Raw genomic sequence first — 22,558 nt, forward strand, 5'->3', positions numbered from 1 at the left:
CACACTGGATGGTGATAGCGTTGGTAACAGTTGCAAAGAAAGGTGTTGGGGTCTACTGTGTAACAGAATTATTTATTAGATGCTATGAGAAAATGAAAAGGTACTTGTGGAGAGATAATTCCTGCCCCAAGGACTCTGTAACATATAGCTGGGGTTTTTTTAAACTTTTATGACAAACATTTTCAAATCAATCTTCGTGAAAATATCCTTTGAGGAGGAAAAAAATCACCTCATTTCCTCTCATCATCTCTTACCTGAATGCATCACATCACTTATGATGGTGCCTAAAGATAAATTGAGAATTCAAACTCATTTTACCTTAATTACTTAATATATATTAGACTGTTTATTTATGAAGTCACAAATCACTGACCTGAAAAGACCTGAAAAAACCCCCTGAAGAGGCAGGGATATACATGTGTCGCTTCTTAAGGAATTAGATTTTAAGATAAATGGAAAATCACTAAAGGGTTTGCTATAGTCTGAATGTTTGTGTCCCCTCAAAATTCATATGTTGAAGACCTAATGCCCAAGCTAATGGTATTAGGAGGTGGGGCCTTTCAGATGTGATCAGGTCATGAGGGTGGAGGCCTCATGCATAGGATTCATGCCTTTATTAAAGGATACAGAGAGAAATCTTCAGTCTGTGACCTGGAAGAGGAACCTTCACTAGAACCCAAACACACAGGCACTCTGATGTCAGACTTCCAGCTTCCAGAACTGTGAGAAATAAATTTCTGTTCTTTATAAGCTACCCACTCTATGATATTTTGTTATAGCAGCCTCAGTGGCCTAAGTCTGAGTCCAGCACCTGATGATAGGCCCCACCTAAGTCTTTTCTGCAGATGGCCAACAGCAGGTGGGCTATCAAGATTACCTTGGTTATTTGGTTACCTTTCCAATAATCTCCTTGACTTCCTCAGCCCTTGTCCAAGTAAGTGCAAAGATGTGCTGAGGATGACTTGAGCTTTGTGTAAAATAAGTCTATGCATAGCTCCTTAGCTTTTCCCCAAGATTATTAAAAGCCTGATATTAATATGTATATGTATAACTGATTCACTTTGTTATAAAGCAGAAACTAACACACCATTGTAAAGCAATTATACTTCAATAAAGATGTTTAAAAAAAAAAAAAAGCCTGATATTAGTGATATGGTAACAATTTCCATCATAATTGTTGCATCTAGTGCTAAAAGTAATTTTTTGTCATGAAGACAAATCTTTTAAAAAATTTTCTTAATCTACATATTATAAGAAGGGTTTCTAAGATGAGACTATATCTACCTATCAGGCAGTATAAATGTTTATTATGTCAAACTCTTAAGTGGAAGGATGTGTGGTTGTTTATTTTCATAGAAAAATTCAAACACTAAAGTAGAGAAGAGTATAATGGATCCCATGCACCTAGCTTCAACAATTATCAACATGTAGCCAATTTTATTTCATCTATACCACATCTATTTTTCCTGTTCCCTCCACCCTACCCCTCAAAGTATGATTTTAAAGGAAAGCCCAGCTATCATATTTCATCCATAATTTTTTACTTCATCTGCTGTGCCGTAAGGCTTGCAGGATCTTAGTTCCCTGACCAGGGATGAAACCCGTGCCCCCTGCAATGGAAGCGCGGAGTCTTAACCACTGGACTGCCAGGGAATTCCCCCATTCATAATTTTAAGAGGAGGTTTTTTTTTTTTTTTAATTTATTTATTTTATTTATGGCTGTATTGGGTCTTCGTTTCTGTGCGAGGGCTTTCTCTAGTTGTGGCAAGTGGGGGCCACTCTTCATCGCGGTGCGCGGGCCTCTCACTATTGCAGCCTCTCTTGTTGCGGAGCACAGGCTCCAGACGCGCAGGCTCAGCAATTGTGGCTCACGGGCCCAGTTGCTCTGCGGCATGTGGGATCTTCCCAGACCAGGGCTCGAACCCCTGTCCCCTGCATTGGCAGTCAGATTCTCAACAACTGCGCCACCAGGGAAGCCCTAAGAGGAGGTTTTTGATGTCAATAGATCACTGGTCTTCCCATGACTTACATCTGCTTTGGAAAAGTCAGTTTACCCAAGTGGCCATTTTCCCTCAAGACTCCCTGATCCCAGTCATGGTTCTGTTCTCTCAAATATCTTCAGTGTGTCTACTTCCTACACCACTCGCTGATCAGTGGGATCATCTTCAGTTTACCCATGACTGTTAACGTTAATTTGGCAACTTGATTTAAAAGGTGTGCAAAGGAATCACTACTTATTCATCCATTCGTATACTCCTTTGTTCATTCAACAAATATTTGTTGTTCTAGACACCAGAGGTACAGTGTTGAGCAAATTAGACAAAGAAACTGCTCTCCGAAATTATTTTCTAGAGTTTTGACAAAGAGGCAAACACTAGTCAGAAGGCTACCTCTTTGGGCATTGATGCTCCTGGTTCCACTTTATTTTCCCTCTGAGAAACTCTTTACACCCTCACAAAGGACCCACGCTTCTTACATAATGGTTAACAAGTTTTACATGTGTCAAATGCCACCCCACTCCCCCAATTCCCACTTGCTGCCCTGCAGATTGCTCCAGGAAGGTCTGGAAAAAAATGTGAATGGCCATATTTTCCTCTCAAAATAAAGTATTAATAGAAAAAAAGTAACCTGTGTCCAAAACTCATGGTTTTGAGAATAAAATTTCTAAATAATTACATGACAGCATTCAGAAAATATGTATGTCTCTACATAAAAGTAGTGTATAATTTAGTAACTACAATGTATTATTTTAAAATGAGTGATTATGCAAAATTAGTTCCCTTATATATCAATCTCTAATTTAAAACTGGTGTTTAAAGCTATAAAAGTTATCATTGCTTTTTGCAACATTGAATACTATCTAATTTGAATCCCTTTAGAAAGCCATCTGTAGTATTTTGAGTTTTGGCTGTTCCAAGATTGACTTTCTCTCTTGACAGGTACTTGATAGAGAAAAACTCAATATTTAAGCACACAATGTATGTCTGTCATGAAAAAAAGTAAAATAATAAACATTCACATAAAAGTTTTCTCCCTTTTTTAATTTAAATTAAGCTGGTTTTAGCTGTTTATTTTTATTTTCTCAATCAAAAAAATTAAATTGTAATATGCTATAGTATAAGGTACTTTCTGCTGTTGCTTCTTTGGAGATTGAGAATAGAAATGGTTTCTAATTTTAAAGATTGAAAAGATTTAATAACTGGATGGATTATATTTTTAAATTCCCATTAATTTATTTTCAAATGAGGAAAACCCACAACTTTGAGAAACTGATTATTATGGGGTAAAAAGCCTTGATTTGTAATTGTACCCAAATATGAAAGCCTACATTTTGTAAGCATAAAGATTACATTCTCTTCAAAAGATTTGCAGATTCTCATAGTCACATAACTTAGAGAATGAGAGGATTGTAATTTGAAAAATTACAGATTTCATTGTTTTTTTGATGTGTGAAACCTATAAACAAATATCAAGAGATTGTATTGCAAGACTGAAAATCCCTTGTTTAATTTTATAAGGGACAGTGCCCTGTGTGGCTTACAACCCTGACTTAAAAGAAAAATGCAGAGTAATGCAAAAGACACTCTAATCACTGCATCTAATTACAAAGAAGAATAACTCAGTAAAAAATGTAAGTATCCTTGGGCAGGCGTGTGGTCTGGTGGTCAGAGCATGGGATTTCAAGTCAGTAGTCTAAATTTCTATTTTAAACACCACTTCTAAATTTCTCCATGACTTTGGGCATGACATTAACTTTATTTTTAAATACGAATTTGAGATTTGTGCTTGATAATTACAAAGTAGTCTTTTAATCCTCTATTAGAGGTATAAATCTAACACTACAGAAATATTAAGACAGGTGTTTTCTTGACTTCAAGAAATACATACCCATGTGCTATTTCAAAGTTAGTTCAGGGCATTATTTAACAATCAACTCACTGATAATGGGGACTAATTTTGATAGCTTTCCTCCAAATTGCTCCTTTGCTTTTGAGGATATGGTAGTCCTCAGTAGAGCCAACGCTGCTCTTTTTATACTAATTGTTATTGTCACTCTAAGAACTTGTACTCCATAGTGATGAGCCTGCTTTGTATTTTGTTTATGTGCAGTGTTTTTTAAGTGTTCCTCCAAGTGTAATAAGTACAGACAAATTACTGTGTAAGTTTTCTTTAAACTACTGCTAGATTTCTAGGGATAAATGTAGGTAAGTGATGCAAATTCTAACACACCTCTATAAACCAATTACCACAGTAATTTTCATTGGGAATAATTATTAACATTTGAATTCAAGGAATGTGACCTGACTTACAGGACCGTTCTATTTCTTTCTTTTTTTAAACAGAGTTTGAGTACTCTGTGGATTTTTTTTTTTGAGTATAATAATATTCTTGTATGCTTTTTACTCCTTAGTTTAGTTAATGATAATGCTTAATTGTTGGGAAAATCCACCCAGTCTAATTTGCTAATAGCCAGTGTACAAATTAGAAACAAAGAGCCAAATCAGGAATATTGTGGAATATTAATACAGCAGGAAGGGAGGTTACAAAACATGGCCAAAATCTCAACCCCAACAAGAATCGTCAGTGCCTGATCTATTGCACAATTTCCAGGCAAAGTGATCTTTAAAAACAGCAATTTATCAAGATAATGCCTCGTGAAAGGAAATGGAGACCATTATAAGGCAAAGTAAAACAGCTTAAGGACAGATCTTGTTTTATGTTTCTCTGATTAGAAATGCAGTGTAAGAATGCCTTACTAAAGTACTTAAAGCACTATTAAATGGTCCGAATTTCAAGTGAGAAATCATGGAGTTAAAGGATCAAATCCCAACAGGGTCAGTTTGGTCTCCTAGTATTATATGGGAGGAAAATTAGAATTGAGCTTTCCTTAAATTTGTCCTCTAGGGGAGATCTCAGAATGGAATCGTTGGGTGGTGGTTTGCAGTAGCTCTAATAGCTTCAGGGAGTGCCTGTAGTTTCCCAATTGAATTTATATTAAATAAAAAAGAGAGAAATCCAACTTCTCAAGTTCATGAAATTAAAGTTTTTTTTTTTTTTTTTTTTAAACCTGAACATTTAGGAAAATATTGTATTAGTAGTCTCTACTCAAAATACAGACGTTTAGTCCTGTATTAAGTCCACTATTCTCAATTTCCTGCTTTGGTGTTCAATGCATCTTACATTCAAAAACAATCACAAGAAAGAGAAGAATTCGTTGAAATTTGTTACCTTAGTTATAAAACACTAAATTTTCCCTTTTTAAATCAAACTCAGAGTCTTCATGTTCTCTATGGGTTCCCAAATCAACCCCACTTTATCTCCCCATCCCCTAAAGATACAGTGGAAATAAATTAAAAACAACATTTCCTACACATGTAATGCTGTCCCTCTGAGAAGGGAAAAAAGAAAAAACCAAAATTTAAACCATGGGGTAAAATTCTACTATAACAGAATTAGATATAATGGGTCAATTTCTGGTATAGTGAATGCAGGACTTTGACCTTCATTCTTCAGAAGACATTTTTCTAAGTATCAATTATAATGATAAACTGTAATTCCTTGACTAGTTTAGCTGACACTTGAACTTTCTCCAAGAGTTCATATTTCCTCCCATTAGCCCATTTTATCCAGTATTACAACGTAATTTTTGCATTCCAATCCTAAATCTGCTAGAGTATTTTATATGGATATAGAACATTTGGCTCGGTGCAATAGAGCCAGAAACCTGGTTGGAAACTTTGGAAAAAGAGAGAGTCCCTCTGCTGTCCCAATGTATAACTCATCCCATAAAACTCAAGTTTTATTTTTGACATAGCAAAGCTGTCTCTAAAAGGTTACCATGGAATCAGAAATAATTATTTTAACAATAGATTTATGTCATTTTCATCTTGAGTTTATTTTAAATTGAAGTATGCTACAAACAATTCTTATGCTGGATTGCTAATTACAAAACACTTTTAATAATTGTAACTGATAACCTATAAAAATGGCAACATGTATTAATTGCCATTAAAATACTACAGTCTTATTGTTGGCTTAGGCTTTTGAAATGATACCAAATACAGCTTTATTAACTTTCACAATCATTATTATTTATCATGATAAAATCATTAACATTTTTTATGATAGAATTTTATAACACAAGTAATTACCATTAGGTTCAACTGTGAGAGACAGAAACCCAAAATTACTAGGTTTAAATAAGAGAAAATTCTCTGTCTCATATAAAATCCAGAAGGCAGTTTCAGGGCTGGTATTATGGATGCACATTCAGACTCAGGCTCTTCTTACCTTATCCTCAATATTCACTTTCCAAGTGATTCAAGGTGATTGCTCTACCTCCAGTTATTGCATTTAGAGTCCAGGTAGCAGGAAACCAAAAGGGGGCATGCTCCACCCAGGACATTTCATTGTAATTTTTATGACTAGTATGTGATCATGATTCGATAATGTGGTTAGCATATTCATAATTTTCAATTCTTTCATCATTATGTTTGATTATACATTTCCTATGTTAATAGATAATTTTCAGAAGAAGGTAAAATAATGACTCTCACACCAAAGCAATCTCGAGAAAGAAGAACAAAGCTGGAGGCATCATGTGTCCTGATTTCAAACTATATTGCAAAGCTATAGTAATCAAAACAGTATGGTATTGCCATAAAAACAGACACCTAGATCAATGGAACAGAATAACAAGCCCACAAATAAACCCATGCATATATGGTCAATTAATTTATGATGAAGGGGTCAAGAATATACAAATGGGGAAATAATGGTCTCTTCAATAAACAGTGTTGGGAAAACTGGACAGTCACATGCAGAAGAATGAAACTGGACCACTATCTTACACCACACACAAAACCAACTCAAAACGGATTAAAGACTCGAATATAAGACCTGAACCATAAAGCTCCTAGAAGAAAACATAGGCAGTAAGTTCCTTGACGTCAATCTTGATGATATTTTTTTGAATTTGACACCAAAAGCAAAGGCAGCAAAAGCAAAAATAAATAAGTGGGAGTACATCAAACTAAAAAGCTTCTGCACAGCAAAGGAAACCATCAACAAAATGAAAAGAAAACCTACTGAGTAGGAGAAAATATTTGCAAACCATATATCTGGTAAGGGGTCAATATCCAAAATATATAAAGAACTCACACAACTTAATAGCAAATAAACAAACCCATTTAAAAAGTGTATCTGGGGCTTCCCTGGTGGCGCAGTGGTTGGGGGTCTGCCTGCCGGTGCAGGGGACACGGGTTCGAGCCCTGGTCTGGGAGGATCCCACATGCCGTGGAGCGGCTGGGCCCGTGAGACACAACTACTGAGCCTGCGCGCCTGGAGCCTGTGCTCTGCAACAAGAGAGGCTGCGATAATGAGGGGCCGGTGCACCACGATGAAGAGTGGCCCCCGCTTGCCGCAACTGGAGAAAGCCCTCGCGCAGAAACGAAGACCCAGCACAGCCAAAAATAAATAAATAAATAAATAAATAATAAAAAGAAAGGCATTCCTTTAAAAAAAAAAGTAAAATAAATATCCTTTAAAAAAAAAAAAAAGTGTATCTGAATAGATATTTTTCCAAAGAAGATATACAGATGGCCAACTGGAACATGAAAAGGTGCTTAACATTACTAATCATCAGGGAAATGTAAATGAAAACCACAATGAGATATCACCACATACTTGTTAAAATGACTATTATCAAAAAGACAAGAAATAGCAAGTGTTGGTAAGAATGAGGAGAAAAGGGAACCCTTGTGCACTGTCGGTGGGAATGTAAATTAGTGCAACCATTATGGAAAACAGTGTAGAGGTGCCTCAAAAAACTAAAATTAGAACTATCATATGATCCAGTAATTCCACTTCTGGGTATTTATCTGAAGCAAATGAAAATACTAACTCAAAAAATATATGCATCTCATATTCATTTCAGCATTATTTACAACAGCCAAGATATATGGAAGCAATCTAAGTGCTCATCGATAGATAAATGCATAAAAAATGTGATATATGTAATATTCTATTCTATATATATATATGAATATTATTCAACCATAAAAAAGAAAGTCTGCCATTTGCAACAACATGGATGAACCCTGAGGGCATTATGCTAAGTGAAATAAGTCAGACAGAGAAAGACAAATATTTCATTTATATGTGGAATGTAAAACAAAAAGTCAAACTCATAGATACAGAGAACAGATTGGTGGTTGCCAGAGGTGGGGGGTTGCAGATGAAATGGGTGAAAGTGGTCAAAAGATACAAACTTCCAGTTATAAAATAAATAAGTCCTGGGGATGTAATATATAGCATGGTGACTATAGTTAAGAATACTGTAATGTATATTTGAAAGCTGCTAAAAGAGTAGATCTTTTAAGTTTTCATCACAAGAAAAAACATTTGTAACTGTGGTGATGGATGTTAACTAAACTTATTGTGGTGACCATTTTGCAATATATACAAATATCAAATCATTACTTTGAATACCTGAAACTAATATGTTATATGTCAATTATGTCTCAATAAGAAAGACACATTTGAATGCGTTTAATCAATTTGTGTATTTTAGTTTGCAGTATACTGTGAGATTAATATAATCCCATATATATGGTAACATTTATTATATCTAATAGTTATTTATGCTAAATTTAAAACATGTGTCATGTCATAGTTCCTAAAATCCAGGGTAATGAAGTCAGATGTGGACTCTTCTAGACTGCCTCTTCCAGTTACCAGCTAAGTAGCCTTGGACAGTTTCCAAACTCAAATCTCAGTTTCTCTGCTATAAAGTGGATATAAGAAAACCTATCTTAAAGGGTTTTTATAGGAGTAAATCAACTAATAGCATGTGTATGTAAAATTATAGCACAATACCAGGCACACAGTATGTGCACAAAAAGGATTAGTTCCCTCACTATCTTAGGGAGCAGAGCTAGAGTAGGGTTTTTTTGGTGTTGTTGTTGTTTAACTTTACCTTGCCTAAGAAGGAATTTGGGAATTGTCAAATGGAGATTCCTGGGCCCCATTCTCATGAATCTGTGAATCCTCAGTTTGGAGCAGAAAATCACCAAAGATGCAGAGGGTCCTTGGATCCTCTTTTGAAAAAAAAAAAAAAAAAAAAAAAGGTTCAGGCAATAAGGGCACCAGGTGGTGGGGTAGATGTGGGGAGAGCTATTCTCTGATCCAGTTTGCCTTTCTAACAGATTTTTCTTTTTTCTTTTTGGCTGTGTTGGGTCTTCGTTGCTGCGTGGGTTTTTCTCTAGTTGTGGAGAGCAGGGGCTACTCTTGGTTGCGGTGTGCAGGCTTCTCATTGTGGTGACTTCTCTTGTTGCGGAGCATGGGCTCTAGGCACGTGGGCTTCAGTAGTTGTGGCTCGCGGGCTCTAGAGCACAGGCTCAGTAGTTGTGGTGCACGGACTTCGTTGCTCCGCGGCATGTGGCATCTTCCTGGACCAGAGCCCGAACCCGTGTTCCCTGCATTGGCAGGTGGATTCTTAACCAGTGAGCCACCAGGGAAGCCCCTCTAAAAGTTTTAACATATGGTTTAAGGCAAGATATTTTCCTTTTTCTCCTTCCTTTAGCCATCTGTAAAATGTGGATAATAACTACTTCCCTATAAAATACTAAATGAGAATTTAGAGATCAAATCTATTGCTGTTGTCCCAGGTGAAACTTTTGTAAATAGTGACCAAGAAAAAGGAGAATTAAAGTTTAAAAAGGAATAAAACCAAGAGAAAATGTGTTTGGTAAAAGGCATAAAATTATGTTTGGAATGAGGCAGGAGATGAACAAACAAACAGGAAAGGGACTGGAGACAAGCAACAGAAATAAGGGGCAGATCAGCAACTAAATACTAAGTGTTGTATGTTTACTTTGGGAATTGGGGAATGAATAGTTACACTCTCAGAAAAGGGAATGAGTTAAAAGGAAAAGTGGCAAAAGGTACAGGGAGAAAAGGAATGAATACACAGGAGAGGAAAACTGAAGGTCAAATGCAAGAAAAGGAAGGCAGAGTGGTTCTGGAATTTGTACCTTGCCTAATTGTTCCCTTAAGATTCATGAGAAAAGAGAATTCTGCTGAAGGAAAAGAACTAAGCAGAATTTCTGAAGGGAAGAGCACAGAACCCAAAACCTAAAGGCCAATTTGTAGTTGAGAGATTTTTCTTTTAAGCCAGCAAATACCCACACAAGGATTTCATTGAAGGAAATTTGATTATGAAGTCACTAGGGATGATTTAAGGATTTTTCATTGACTCAGATGCCAGGATGAAAGACTGACTTTCAGGAATAGACCAATTTAAAACAAACTTTAAAACGTATTTGCGAGGGAAGGAAAACTTCTGGCTATTAATGCTGTTACACTAGGATATGGAGTTTTAAAATGAACATTACTTATAGTAAACTGATGGGAAGGGATGACATAAGTGGTAAAAAATACTCTGAAAAATTGAATGTGGAAAAAAAATTATAAAAGTGTAATAAAACATCTATAGCAAGGTAATTCGAGTTAGTTTGTGCTCGTCCTCTACATACTTCTATTTTTCTTTCCCTCCATTTCAAACAGACAGCTATGCTTTAGATTCCCTTTGTCAGGGGACTTTTGTAGCTGGTTTAGTTTAAAAGCAAAAGTTGCATATACTCAAACTCTTTCCATCTTTTGTAAAAGCCAAGATTCATCAAAGATATTATGTCAGGAACCCCATTGGAGAGGGGAGAAAGGGCAGCCAGAAAGAGAGGTTATCAATTGTGACAGCTGAGTTTTGAAATGTTCTAAAGGACTTTTATGGTTGAAAAGGAGAACAGTACTTAACAATTGTTGTGCTTTTAATAGCATCCAATTTATTGCAAGTATAACACTAGTTTTTCTTAAGCCTTGAAACACAACTTAGAAATCTAATAAATTCACTTTATTTTATTGTGGACTTTTAAAATTATAAAATGTCATACTTATAAAAGAATGTATACACACATAAAATAATATACATGGTTCAAAGAATTATAAACATCCATGTAGCCAACACCCAGCTTAAGAAAAAGAACATCACCTTTGAAGTCCTTTGAACCTCTTCCTGATCACATCCTCTTTCCCTACCACCTCTTCCAGAAATAACTACCTATTTTATTTTTATGTTTATAATCCCCTCACTTTCCATAGTAGTTTTATCTACAAATGAGTATATATACTCCAAAATCATATTGTGTAGTTTTACATGTTTTTGAACTTAGATGATAGCACATACTTTGTGATTTGCTTTTTTACTCAACACTATATTTCTGAGATTTACCTAAGTTCCTCCCACTCATTTTTCACTGCTGTATAATATCCCATAATTTGAATAAACAACAATTTACATATCCATTTTCTGTCAATGGACATTGGGTTGTTTTCAGTTTTTGTTTTGTTTTGTTTTGCTATTATGAATAAGGCTGCTATGAACATTCTCAAAACATATCTCTTAGTGTATACATGTAAGAATCTTCCTAGGATAAATACCTAGGAATAGAATCACTGAGTTGTGAGGTCTGGCAAACTGTGTTCCAAAGGGTTCCATCACTTTGTATTCCCTCAAGCAAAGTGGTCTTCATCTTTCCCAACACTTGTTATGGTCAGACTTTTTCATCATTATCAATGCTCTGGGGTATAAAAATCCTTTATAAATCACTTTCATTCATTCTTTGGTGAATGTTCATTTAATTCATAAGTTCAACAGATTAAAAGTCCTTAAAAAGTTAACTCCTCATTTACAAAAAAATTAGTCTTTTAAACTATATTGACATATTTAAGATATCTGATTATCTGAGCCATTTTACCCAGCTGACCAGGCAGACTAACAATTCAAAATCTAAGATTTATAACTGTTAAAAATCTAATGAATTAACAAGGACCTACTGTATAGCATAGGGAACTATACTCAATATTTTGTGATAACCTATATGGGAAAAGAATCTGAAAAAGAATATATATATCTGAATCAATTTGCTGTATACCTGAAACTAATACAATATTGTAAATCAACTATACTTCAATAAAAATAAATAAAATAATTTACTATAAAAAATCTAATGAATTAAACTCATACATGTGTTAAATCAGGGCTCTCAAACATTCAAGCACTATTCTTGTTCTTTTATACATTTCAAATTAAAACCTTAGGTGTAACCTCAAATTTTCTTAACTTTTCTGATTTAAATCACAAGCTAATATTTTAAATTCTCTTTACTTTTTCAAATACTTAAAATACTACAACAGCAGTAATTACAAAGTTGACTCCTAACTTATTATTACTATGAGTTTGATTTACTTTATCATTACAATTGACTTACCTAACTATATAGTGTATATTTACAAACACAGGCAGGCTAGATCAGAGATTCCAAACTCTATATGGATCCACAGTTAGAAATTTGAGACCACAGTCAAGATCAGATATCACTTCCAGGATCATTCTACCAAAGTTTTAAGTTAATTCATGGAGTCCTTATTTGGGCTTCTGCTCGCCCTATTGATGTTCAAGTTATCTATTGCTGCATAAAAATTCCCCCAAAATTTAGTGGCTTAAATCAACTTATAATTTTACTATATCTTATGAGTTTTATAAGTCATAAGTTCAAGGATTGCCTAGGAGATTCTTCTGCTCCATACAGCTTTGACTAGGCAGCCATTTGGTATTATTCAGCTGATAGCTGTGCTGGGCTAGAGGGTCAAAGACAGTGCAACCCACTCATCTGTGTCTTAACGAGGAGGTATAGAAGCCTGGGCTTAGGTGGGCCCCTCTCCACATATACTCTCCTGCAGAGTAATCAAACTTCTTAAATGGCTGCTCAGGGCTCCAAAAGGGAGTGTTCCAAGAGATCCAGATAGAAGCCTCTAGGCTTTTTATGACTTAGCCTCAGAAGTTCCAGAATGTCACTTCCACCGTATTCCATTGATTAAGCAAGTTACTAAGTCCAGTCTAGATTCAAGAAGTGAGGAATAAGACCCCATCTCTCAATAAGAGGATTGTCAAAGAATTTGCTGCCATCTTTAATCCATCACAACTGAATTCTGCTTGCTAACAGTCCTATCTGTACTCATGCTGATACTCCAGAATTTAGTTTCCTATAAAACCATATGTTCTAGGCATCTTTCAAAATTCACATTTTCCAAACTTTTACTGTAAACATTTTCAAAATTTAATCGCCTCATTTTGGAAAATAGGATTCTGAACTTCCCACCCAGGTTGCAGCTAATCTCTTAGTAAATGATGAGTTAATTTAATTTTATACTCTACCACTACCCCAATCTGGCTTGTAACACTTTACCTCAATTTTCCTTTTTATCTGCCTCTCCAGTCACAGTTTTATAAACATTATATTACATCCTTTATTAGGAAAGGTCAGAGGTTGCCAGATCCCAGAGTATCAGCACCAGGTACATGATAAGACATCAGAGGGCATGCAGGGAGACTGAACTGGAGACACAGAAGCTACTAACTAGCAAAAAATTCCTATTCCCTAAGTAGGCAGCAGAGTTACTGAATATAAAGGACTGGTCATGGGCTGAGGAGCAGTGGCTATTTCACTAGTAAACAGAATGAGCTAATAACTTAAATCCACTTGTCTAGAGGGGCCTCTGCAGTACTGGCTTTTGTACAATTCTGGGAGGAGAAGGATAGGGCACCCCGATAGTTATTAAGAATGAATTACTCTCCAGCTTTATTAACTTGAGGCTTAGAGTTAAATTTAAATTGGCTTAAAAAATAGTGTGGTATTTTCTGCAGATCTGAGTTTGTGGACAAATGTTCACACTGGTCTTAGTTGGGACTTTAATACTATCTGCCAATCTTCTTACTATCCTTTGGTAAAAACTCCTTCTCTCACCCCATCTACCAACCCGAGTAGCTATAATAAACTTCTACCATTCTCCTCAAGGCCTCTACTCTCACATTCTCAACTGATGGCCCTGTTGATTCTTCACAGAAAACTCTCAATTTCCTGTCCACCTGTCTCCCAAATTTATGTATGTCTGTCCATACGCATTCTTCCCTCCAGTGTCAGAGGAAGAAGTGTTCATATGTTAGGAGAGTTAGCCACCCCTTTTCAAGGCTAATTACTCTTCTGACTCCTGCCTTCTCTAGCAACTGGACTCTCTTACCTGTACCATCAATTTCTCTCTATTTGACACTTTAGCTCCATCTGTAAGTTAATGAAATCTTTTCAGTCTTTAAAAAAATGCCTTTGGTCCTAAGTTCCCCTCTAGCCACTGCTTCACCTCTCTTTCTTTTTATTTATTTATTTTTGGCTGCATTGGGTCTTCATTGCTGTGTGCGGGCTTTCTCTAGTTGAGGCAAGCGGGGGCTACTCTTTGTTGCGGTGCGCAGGCTTCTCATGGCGGTGGCTTCTCTTGTTGAGGAGCACGGGATCTAGGCATGTGGGCTTCAGTAGTTGTGGCACGTGGGCTCAGTAGTTGTGGCTCGTGGGCTCTAGAGCACAGGCTCAGCAGTGTGGCGCATGGGCTTAGTTGCTCCACGGCATGTGGGATCTTCCCAGACCAGGGCTTGAACCTGTGTGCCCTACATTGGCAAGTGGATTCTGAACCACTGTGCCACCAGGGAAGTCCCACCTCTCTTTCATAGCCAAGTTTCCAAAAAACTTATTCTAAACTATTCTACAGCTCTAATTCACTCTTCAACCCACTGTAACCTGGCTTTGACCCCCACTACTTACACTCAAATTTCTCTTGCAAAGGTAACAAAGGCCCAGGCCCCAACTTTGATTCCTTTTGACAGTTTTCAGCACTGGTCTTAATTTATTGCTCAGCAACTTTCTACACTGTAAACTAAACCCTCCTGAAAGATACCTCTTTCCTCCCATGTCTTAAGGTACCCCTATCTATCTGATCATTCATCCTCAAGTTCAAGCACTGAATTCTCTTCCTGTGAACAATTCTTATAGGTTCTTCAGAGTTCTGATCTTGGCTCCCTACTTATTCAACACTGTTTCCTTGGGCCATCTTATATGCTTCTGCATGTTTAAATCTTAATTAGGATCCTAACTTGTTTCTCTTTTGAGTTCCAGATCAATACATTCAACTCAAGTTAAACTCCACAAGAGGCTGGGATAAGAATAATGGGAGGATAACAATCTACCCTAAATAGAAGTCGGGGAAGACTTGTTTGGAGAGGCATAAATTGAGATCTGAAAAAATTAAAAACTAGCCAAAAAAAAAAAGGAAAAAGAGCAGAAGAAAGAATGAATCAGCAGAAAATGGCAAAAGTCCTGAAGGTGCGAAGAGTTGGGTTAATCTAGGAAATCAAAGACCAGTATGGCTGGAACACCATGGGCAAAAGGGACACAGAAGTGAGTTTCCTAACACTAAACCTCAGGGTTAGCCTGTTCACCCAGCACAGTGCAGCACCGGGCCAGGGCAGACCTCTTCCCATCTTTGTACAGGGCAGAATACAGGGGGATGTGTACTCTTTGTAGGCAGGCTTATTAAGAAAAATAACAAGAAGGCGAAAAAGGGAGGAGTTGAGCTGAGCATGCCCAATATATTCTTCCCCAATTTTCCAATCAGACAAGTTTCTCTACCTCTCCAGGCAGAATGAACAAAAAGGCAAAAACAGGTATTACCAAAGGAGTCATCATAATAATCACCCACAGACTTAGACAAAAAGGAAGGTAGAGGGGAAAGGGGGTTGATTGATGATGAAAATGGATGTCAGAGAACTGGGTGTCTCAATTAAATCAACAAATTGTGCCTGTGGATGTTCTACAGAAAAAGACCTGAAAGAATAAAAGGATAATTGTCAAAAAGTCAGATATCTGCAGCCAAGATTTCAGAGGTCACGCAAACTTTGGTTCTGACAAACTCAGGCAGTGGGTATGGGAGTGCGGCTATGATGGAATGGAGGAAAAGGGGTTGGAGGTGAGAAGATCAAAGGTCTAAGAAAGTGGATGTAGAATTACATGCAGAGTTACCCACATGAAAAAGTTCTAAAGATGACATAGGAGAATAAGGGGAAGAGAAAATCTGTGAACCCAAAGCTAAAGTCTTCAATGGATGAGATGGGAAGAACGTTAAATATTGGTGATGTTAGGGATAGAAGGGGAATGAGTTCTGAAGAAAGAGAAGAAGGGAGTGAAATGGTTTGAATGAAGTTATAGGATGCAAAGCCATCTATTCTACCTCCTATCCCTGAGGTACTTTGGGTGTGAGAGAGAAAAACAGCTTCCACAAGGGAGGACTGCAAGAGTGGCAAGGACATCAGAGCTGAGGCAGCTTTCAGCTAATTTCAGGAACCATTCAGATGAGGCTGTAGGGCAGTTTGCTAATCACAGAGTAAGACATTCTGGGGGCATTTTTGGAGATCACAGTGAAAGGATTTAGGAGTTAAGGAAGGGGTAAGCAGGACATCATTCACCTCATACACTGTGTACTATTTGCATACAATGCAATGTGAAGAGTACTCTGAGTTTTACAACATGAGGGCCCTGGAGGTAGTAATTAGAGCACTATGAGGATGGACATTTGGGAGAAAGTTGGCCCAAATAGAGGTAAACAGATAAACAGAGATGTGAGACCTACTAGAACTATTTCTTATAGTTCCTTAAAGGAAAGTGGGACTTTGATTCTAACTTTAAGTAAGGTATCAATATCTTAGTTTGGTAATGCAGCTTTGGGGCAAATGTTCACAATGGCTTTCCGAAGGAATACTATTGGGTTGGCCAAAAGGTTTGTTTGGTTTTTTCCATAAGATGGCTCTAGTAGCACTTAGTTGTCTTTAACTTCATTCAAAACAATTTTGTTAGTATTGTGACAGCTGTCATATCAGTATGCATTTAAAAAAAGACTCATCAAAACTGGTGAATTTTTGTGTAGCCATTTTAATATTGAAGATGGAAGAAAAAAAGCAACATTTTCGGCATATTATGCTTTATTATTTCAAGAAAGGTAAAAACGCAACTGAAACGCAAAAGAAGATTTGTACAGTGTATGGAGAAGGTGCTATGACTGATAGAACATGTCAAAAGTGGTTTGCGAAGTTTCATGCTGGAGATTTCTCACTGGACAATACTCCATGGTCGGGTAGACCAGTTGACGTTGATAGCGATGAAATCAAGACATTAATTGAGAACAATCAACGTTATACCACCCGGGAGATAGCTGACATACCCAAAACATCCAAATCAAGCATTGAAAATCATTTGCACCAGCTTGGTTATGTTCATCACTTTGATGTTTGGGTTCCACATAAGCAAAAAAACCTTCTTGACCATATTTCTGCATGTGATTCTCTACTGAAACGTAATGAAAACGTTCCATGTTTTAAACAAATTGTGACAGGCAATGAAAAGTGGATACGGTACAATAATGTGGAATGGAAGAGATCACTGGGCAACAGAAATGAACCACCACGAACCACACCAAAGGCCAGTCTTCATCCAAAGAAGGTGATATTGTGTATATGGTGGGATTGGAAGGGAGTTCTCTATTATGAGCTCCTTCCAGAAAGCCAAATGATTAATTTCAACAAGTACTGCTCCCAATTAGACCAAGTGAAAGCAGCACTAGACCAAAAGCATCAAGAATTAGTCAACAGGGGGCTTCCCTGGTGGCGCAGTGGTTGAGAATCTGCCTGCCAATGCAGGGGACACAGGTTCGAGCCCTGGTCTGGGAAGATCCCACATGGTGCGGAGCAACTAGGCCCATGAGCCACAACTACTGAGCCTGCGAGTCTGGAGCCCGTGCTCTGCAACAAGAGAGGCCACGACAGTGAGAGGCCCGCGCACCACGATGAAGAGTGGCCCCCGCTCGCCACAACTAGAGAAAGCCCTCTCACAGAAACGAAGACCCAACACAGCCAAAAATAAAAATAAATAAATAAATTAAAAAAAAAAAAAAAAAAAGAACGTCAGGTCATACTAAAAAAAAAAAAAAGAATTAGTCAACAGAAAATGCATAATCTTCCATCAGGATAATGCAAGACCACATGTTTTTTGATGACCAGGCAAAAACTGTTATAGCTTGGCTGGGAAGTTCTGATTCATCTGCCATATTCACCAGACATTGCACCTTCGGATATCCATTTATTTCAGGATTTACAAAATTCTCTTTATGGAAAAAATTTCGATTCCCTGGAAGACTGTAAAAGGCATCTGGGACAGCTCTTTGCTCAAAAAGATAAAAAGTTTTGGGAAGATGGAATTATGAAATTGCCTGCAAAATGGCAGAAGGTAGTGGAACAAAAGGGTGAATATGTTGTTCAATAAAGTCCTTGGTGAAAATGAAAAATGTGTCTTTTATTTTTAATTAAAAACCAAAGGCACTTTTTGGCCAACTCAATAAATCCTGAGACTCTTACTTTCTAAATATTTCTCTAGTTAATCCTCTCTTTTCTCTCCCCATTGTCACTGCCTCAGTTGAGGATCTCTTTTTCTTTTCCCTGGACTTTTGTAGAAACCAATATCATTGCTAGCCTTGCCCACAATTTCTGAGTCCTTTGTTTTCCCACTATGTCAGTTTACAGGGCACTTTCTATCCAGGCCATGCTTTCTCACCCCATGTGCCTTTGTACTTGCTTTCTTCTTCTGCATTGTCCTTTCTCTCCTCATTTATCAGCTAACAACAAATCTTATTCATATTTCAAGACCCATTTTGAGTACCATTCTTTAATGCCTTTCCTGACCATCCCCACTTTGATCTCTCAAACTTACTATTTCTCATTTGTGACTCTGCTTCTTTGTAGAACTGATTTATATTTGTCCCCTGAGTTATGCTATAAATTCCTTGGACCAAGAGTTATAAATGTTTCTATTCATAGTGCTTCATATGTAGTAAGTTCTCACTAAGAGTTAGTTGAATGGATGATGAAATGCATCAAACAGTCCATCCATCTGATGTATTTTTCACCGAAGGGTATCTCAATATTTTTCCTTTTCCCTGTCTCATAAACCTCAAAGGAAAATGGTCCCCCAATTCCCTCTCATGTTCAGTCACAAAGCCCTTACTCCCAGCTCTTTTATGCATCTAAGGGACTTTATCAGTTCCTTCATTTCCTTATTTATCTCCTTACTCTCTCCTTTTCAACCAGATTTTTCTCTCTGCCATCAAGTATATTCAGATTTTAATTACTCATCCACAATATTTACCACCTTGACTCTGCTACTCCTTTGTAGATACTTTGTTGTTTCTGCCAGACCTTCCCACCAACTTGAGTTGCAAAAGTCTCTCTTAATTTTTCTACTTGTCCACCAGGTAAACTGTCAGATTGCACATACACAGGCACGCACGAAAACAAAAATAAGAAATAAAACCCTAGCTCATACAGCTCAATAACAAAAAAACAAACAACCCAATTAAAAAAATGGGCAGAAAACCTAAACAGACACTTCTCAAAGAAAACATACAGATAGCCAATAGGCACATGAAAAGATGTTCAACACTGCTAATTATTAGAGAAATATAAATCAAAACTGCACTGAGGTATCACCTCACACCAGTCAGAATGGCCATCATCAAAAAGTATACAACTAGGGCTTCCCTGGTGGCGCAGTGGTTGAGAATCTGCCTGCCAATGCAGGGGACACGGGTTCGAGCCCTGGTCTGGGAAGATCCCACATGCCGCGGAGCAACTGGGCCCGTGAGCCACAATTACTAAGCCTGCGCTTCTGGAGCCTGTGCTCCGCAACAAGAGAGGCCGCGATAGTGAGAGGCCCACGCACCGCGATGAAGAGTGGCCCCCACTTGCCACAACTAGAGAAAGCCCTCGCACAGAAACGAAGACCCAACACAGCCATAAATAAATAAATAAACAAATACTTTAAAAAAAAAAAAAGTATACAACTAATAAATGCTGGAGAGGGTGTGGAGAAAAAGGAACCCTTCTACACTAGTGGTAGGACTGTAAATTGGTGCAGCCACTAAGAAAAACAGTATGGAGGTTCCTTAAAAAACTAAAAATAGAGTTGCCATATGATTCAGCAATTCCACTCCTGGGCATATATCCAGAGAAAACTATAATTTGAAAAGATGCATGCATCCCATGTTCATAGCAGCACTATTTACAATAGCCAAGACATGGAAGCAATCTAAATGTCCATCAACAGATTAATGGATAAAGAAGATGTGTTATATATATACAATGGAATATTACTCAGCCATAAAAAAGAATGAAATTATGCCATTTGCAGCGACATGGATAGACCTAGAGATTATCATACTAAGTGAAGTAAGTTGGAGAGAGAAAGACAAATATCATATGATATCTATTACATGTGTAATCTAAAACAATGATACAAATGAACTTATTTACAAAACAGAAATAGACTCACAGACATAGAAAACAAACTTATTGTTACCAAAGGGGATGGGGGGGAGATAAATTAGGAGTTTGGGATTAACATATACACACTACTATATATAAAATAGATAAACAACAAGGACCTACTGTACAGCACAGGGAACTATATTCAATATCTTGTAATAAACTATAATGGAAAAGAATCTGAAAAAGTATATATATATATATATATATATATATATATATATATATATAAAGCTGAATCACTTTGCTGTACACCAGAAGCTAACACAACATTGTAAATCAACTTATACGTCAATAAATAAATAAGTAAAACACTTAAGGAAAAAAGGAAATATTTTCCTAATATTCCATAATTTGCTGCACAAAGGCCAAGCCAAATTTTAGAAATTACTACTTGCTTTGGCCCACATAACATTTTAGATAAAGGCCACTTTCGTCCTCAGCCTGTGACTTGTAGGCAGTGTCTTTGTTCCTCTAGTCATATACATAAAGTCCAGAAGGACAGAGATAATTCATAATTTTTGAATGATAGACAATTGAGAACTTGATGAAGGTATATGTACCCTCGTCCCAGAAAAATGCACATGGTCATTTTTTTTGCTTAGTTTCAGAGGTTCACAGGTCCTCTGAACCCCAACCATGGACCCAGTTTTTAAATCCCAGTGTGAAACAGCAGTTATTAGAGATGGTTTAAAGGTTTCCTTTTCATTCACCTTTATTTTATAATTTCTGTAACATGACAATGGATTGTGTAAAATATATGTTTTCTATAAAATCAACGCATGCTATATGATACTTAAAAGTTCTTGTAAAATAAATTCATTTTGTGATAAACCTGTCGAAGACTGACAGACTTTGAATTAAAAATGGTTGTCATATAAGGCACTCAGTTTCCTCATCTGTAAAATGGAGTAATTAATATTAATTAGTCATCATGTTGTAGAGATTAATACCTGCAAAATTCTAATAATCATGATTTATCTATGCTCCCTCTGAGTAGTCTCTGTTATTTAGGTTGTAGTTTTCTTCCCTCTTGAAGCAGATATAATGCCACAGCTGTTTCTTCAGCTATTCTATTTTCCGTGAAGGAACACCTGCTTAGAATGTACCTAAGGAGTTATTTCTTTGTTTTTTGATACTTAAAGCACTGCTATGGTGATGGCTGACATCTGGATTCACTTTTAAAGACTTCACTGTGTTTTTCTGGCTCCTGGGAGATTCATGAACTATAATGCATTCGATGGAAATGTGTTGATGGGCTTCATTTTGCAACAGCAATTTTACTCTTGCTTTGTTATTTCCCAACTGCAATGAGTGAGAGCTGCCACTCTGTTACTGCTGCTAAGAGATTAAGGGAACTGAGTTGAGCTCCAGAAATTTAGTATGTCATATAATGCCTGATTTATTTTGATTCTGGCTTTGACTTGAATTGATAAACTCACCTGGGACTGCTTTGCAGAATCAATATCCAGGGATTAAATTTTCTTTATAAACTGGTTCTGAAATAATTTCTTTGTGGGGACATGAAAGTCTAAGTTCTCTTAACTATTTCCAAGAGCTATAGAGAAAAAACTTTCACAAAATTATTCTAATATTATATATAATTTCCTCAAAAGCTATATTCTTCAATCTCCACTCCGTTATAGCTCACTAAACTTTTCTAGGATTCACTTTCTAGAATTATGTACTTTTGTTTAAGGTGATTATAAATTATACACATTACTGCCTCTACCTTGACATTTTTCTTAGCCTGCTACTCAAAGCTAACAATACCAATGATGAAATGTGTATCAGTCATGGCTCAGAGTTGCAAGTAACATAAGCTAATTCTGACTGAATGAGCAGAAAGAAGCTTAAAAGGAAGTGGGAGATCTCAGAAAATTGTTGGGAGGCTCGAGGAACAGGGATGGAACTAAACTTCCAGGAATAATGCTTACAATTACCCGTAGAACTGCCCCAATGAGGAAGTCAGAGTCTTACTTACTTCTGCCCCAACAGACACTAAAAGCAAGTGCTGCCACTCCCACTCCCACCAAGGCCACTTCTGCCCTAGGAATTTAACGTTGCAAGCACTGCACCCCCAAATGTCAGATGCCTTTATCAGCAAATTGGTTTCCAATCAGAATCTTTGCTTCCTCAAAGCTACTAACTTCCAGATCAAAGTCTATGCAGGTGTGCTGAATGTTGAAGCCTAGGTCACATGTCTGTGCCCTCGCTATGAGAGTCTGGAAATTTCATTTTCAGAGCTTA

The sequence above is a fragment of the Balaenoptera ricei genome, chromosome 7 (genome assembly GCF_028023285.1).
Source record: "Balaenoptera ricei isolate mBalRic1 chromosome 7, mBalRic1.hap2, whole genome shotgun sequence".
Lineage (NCBI taxonomy): Eukaryota > Metazoa > Chordata > Mammalia > Artiodactyla > Balaenopteridae > Balaenoptera > Balaenoptera ricei.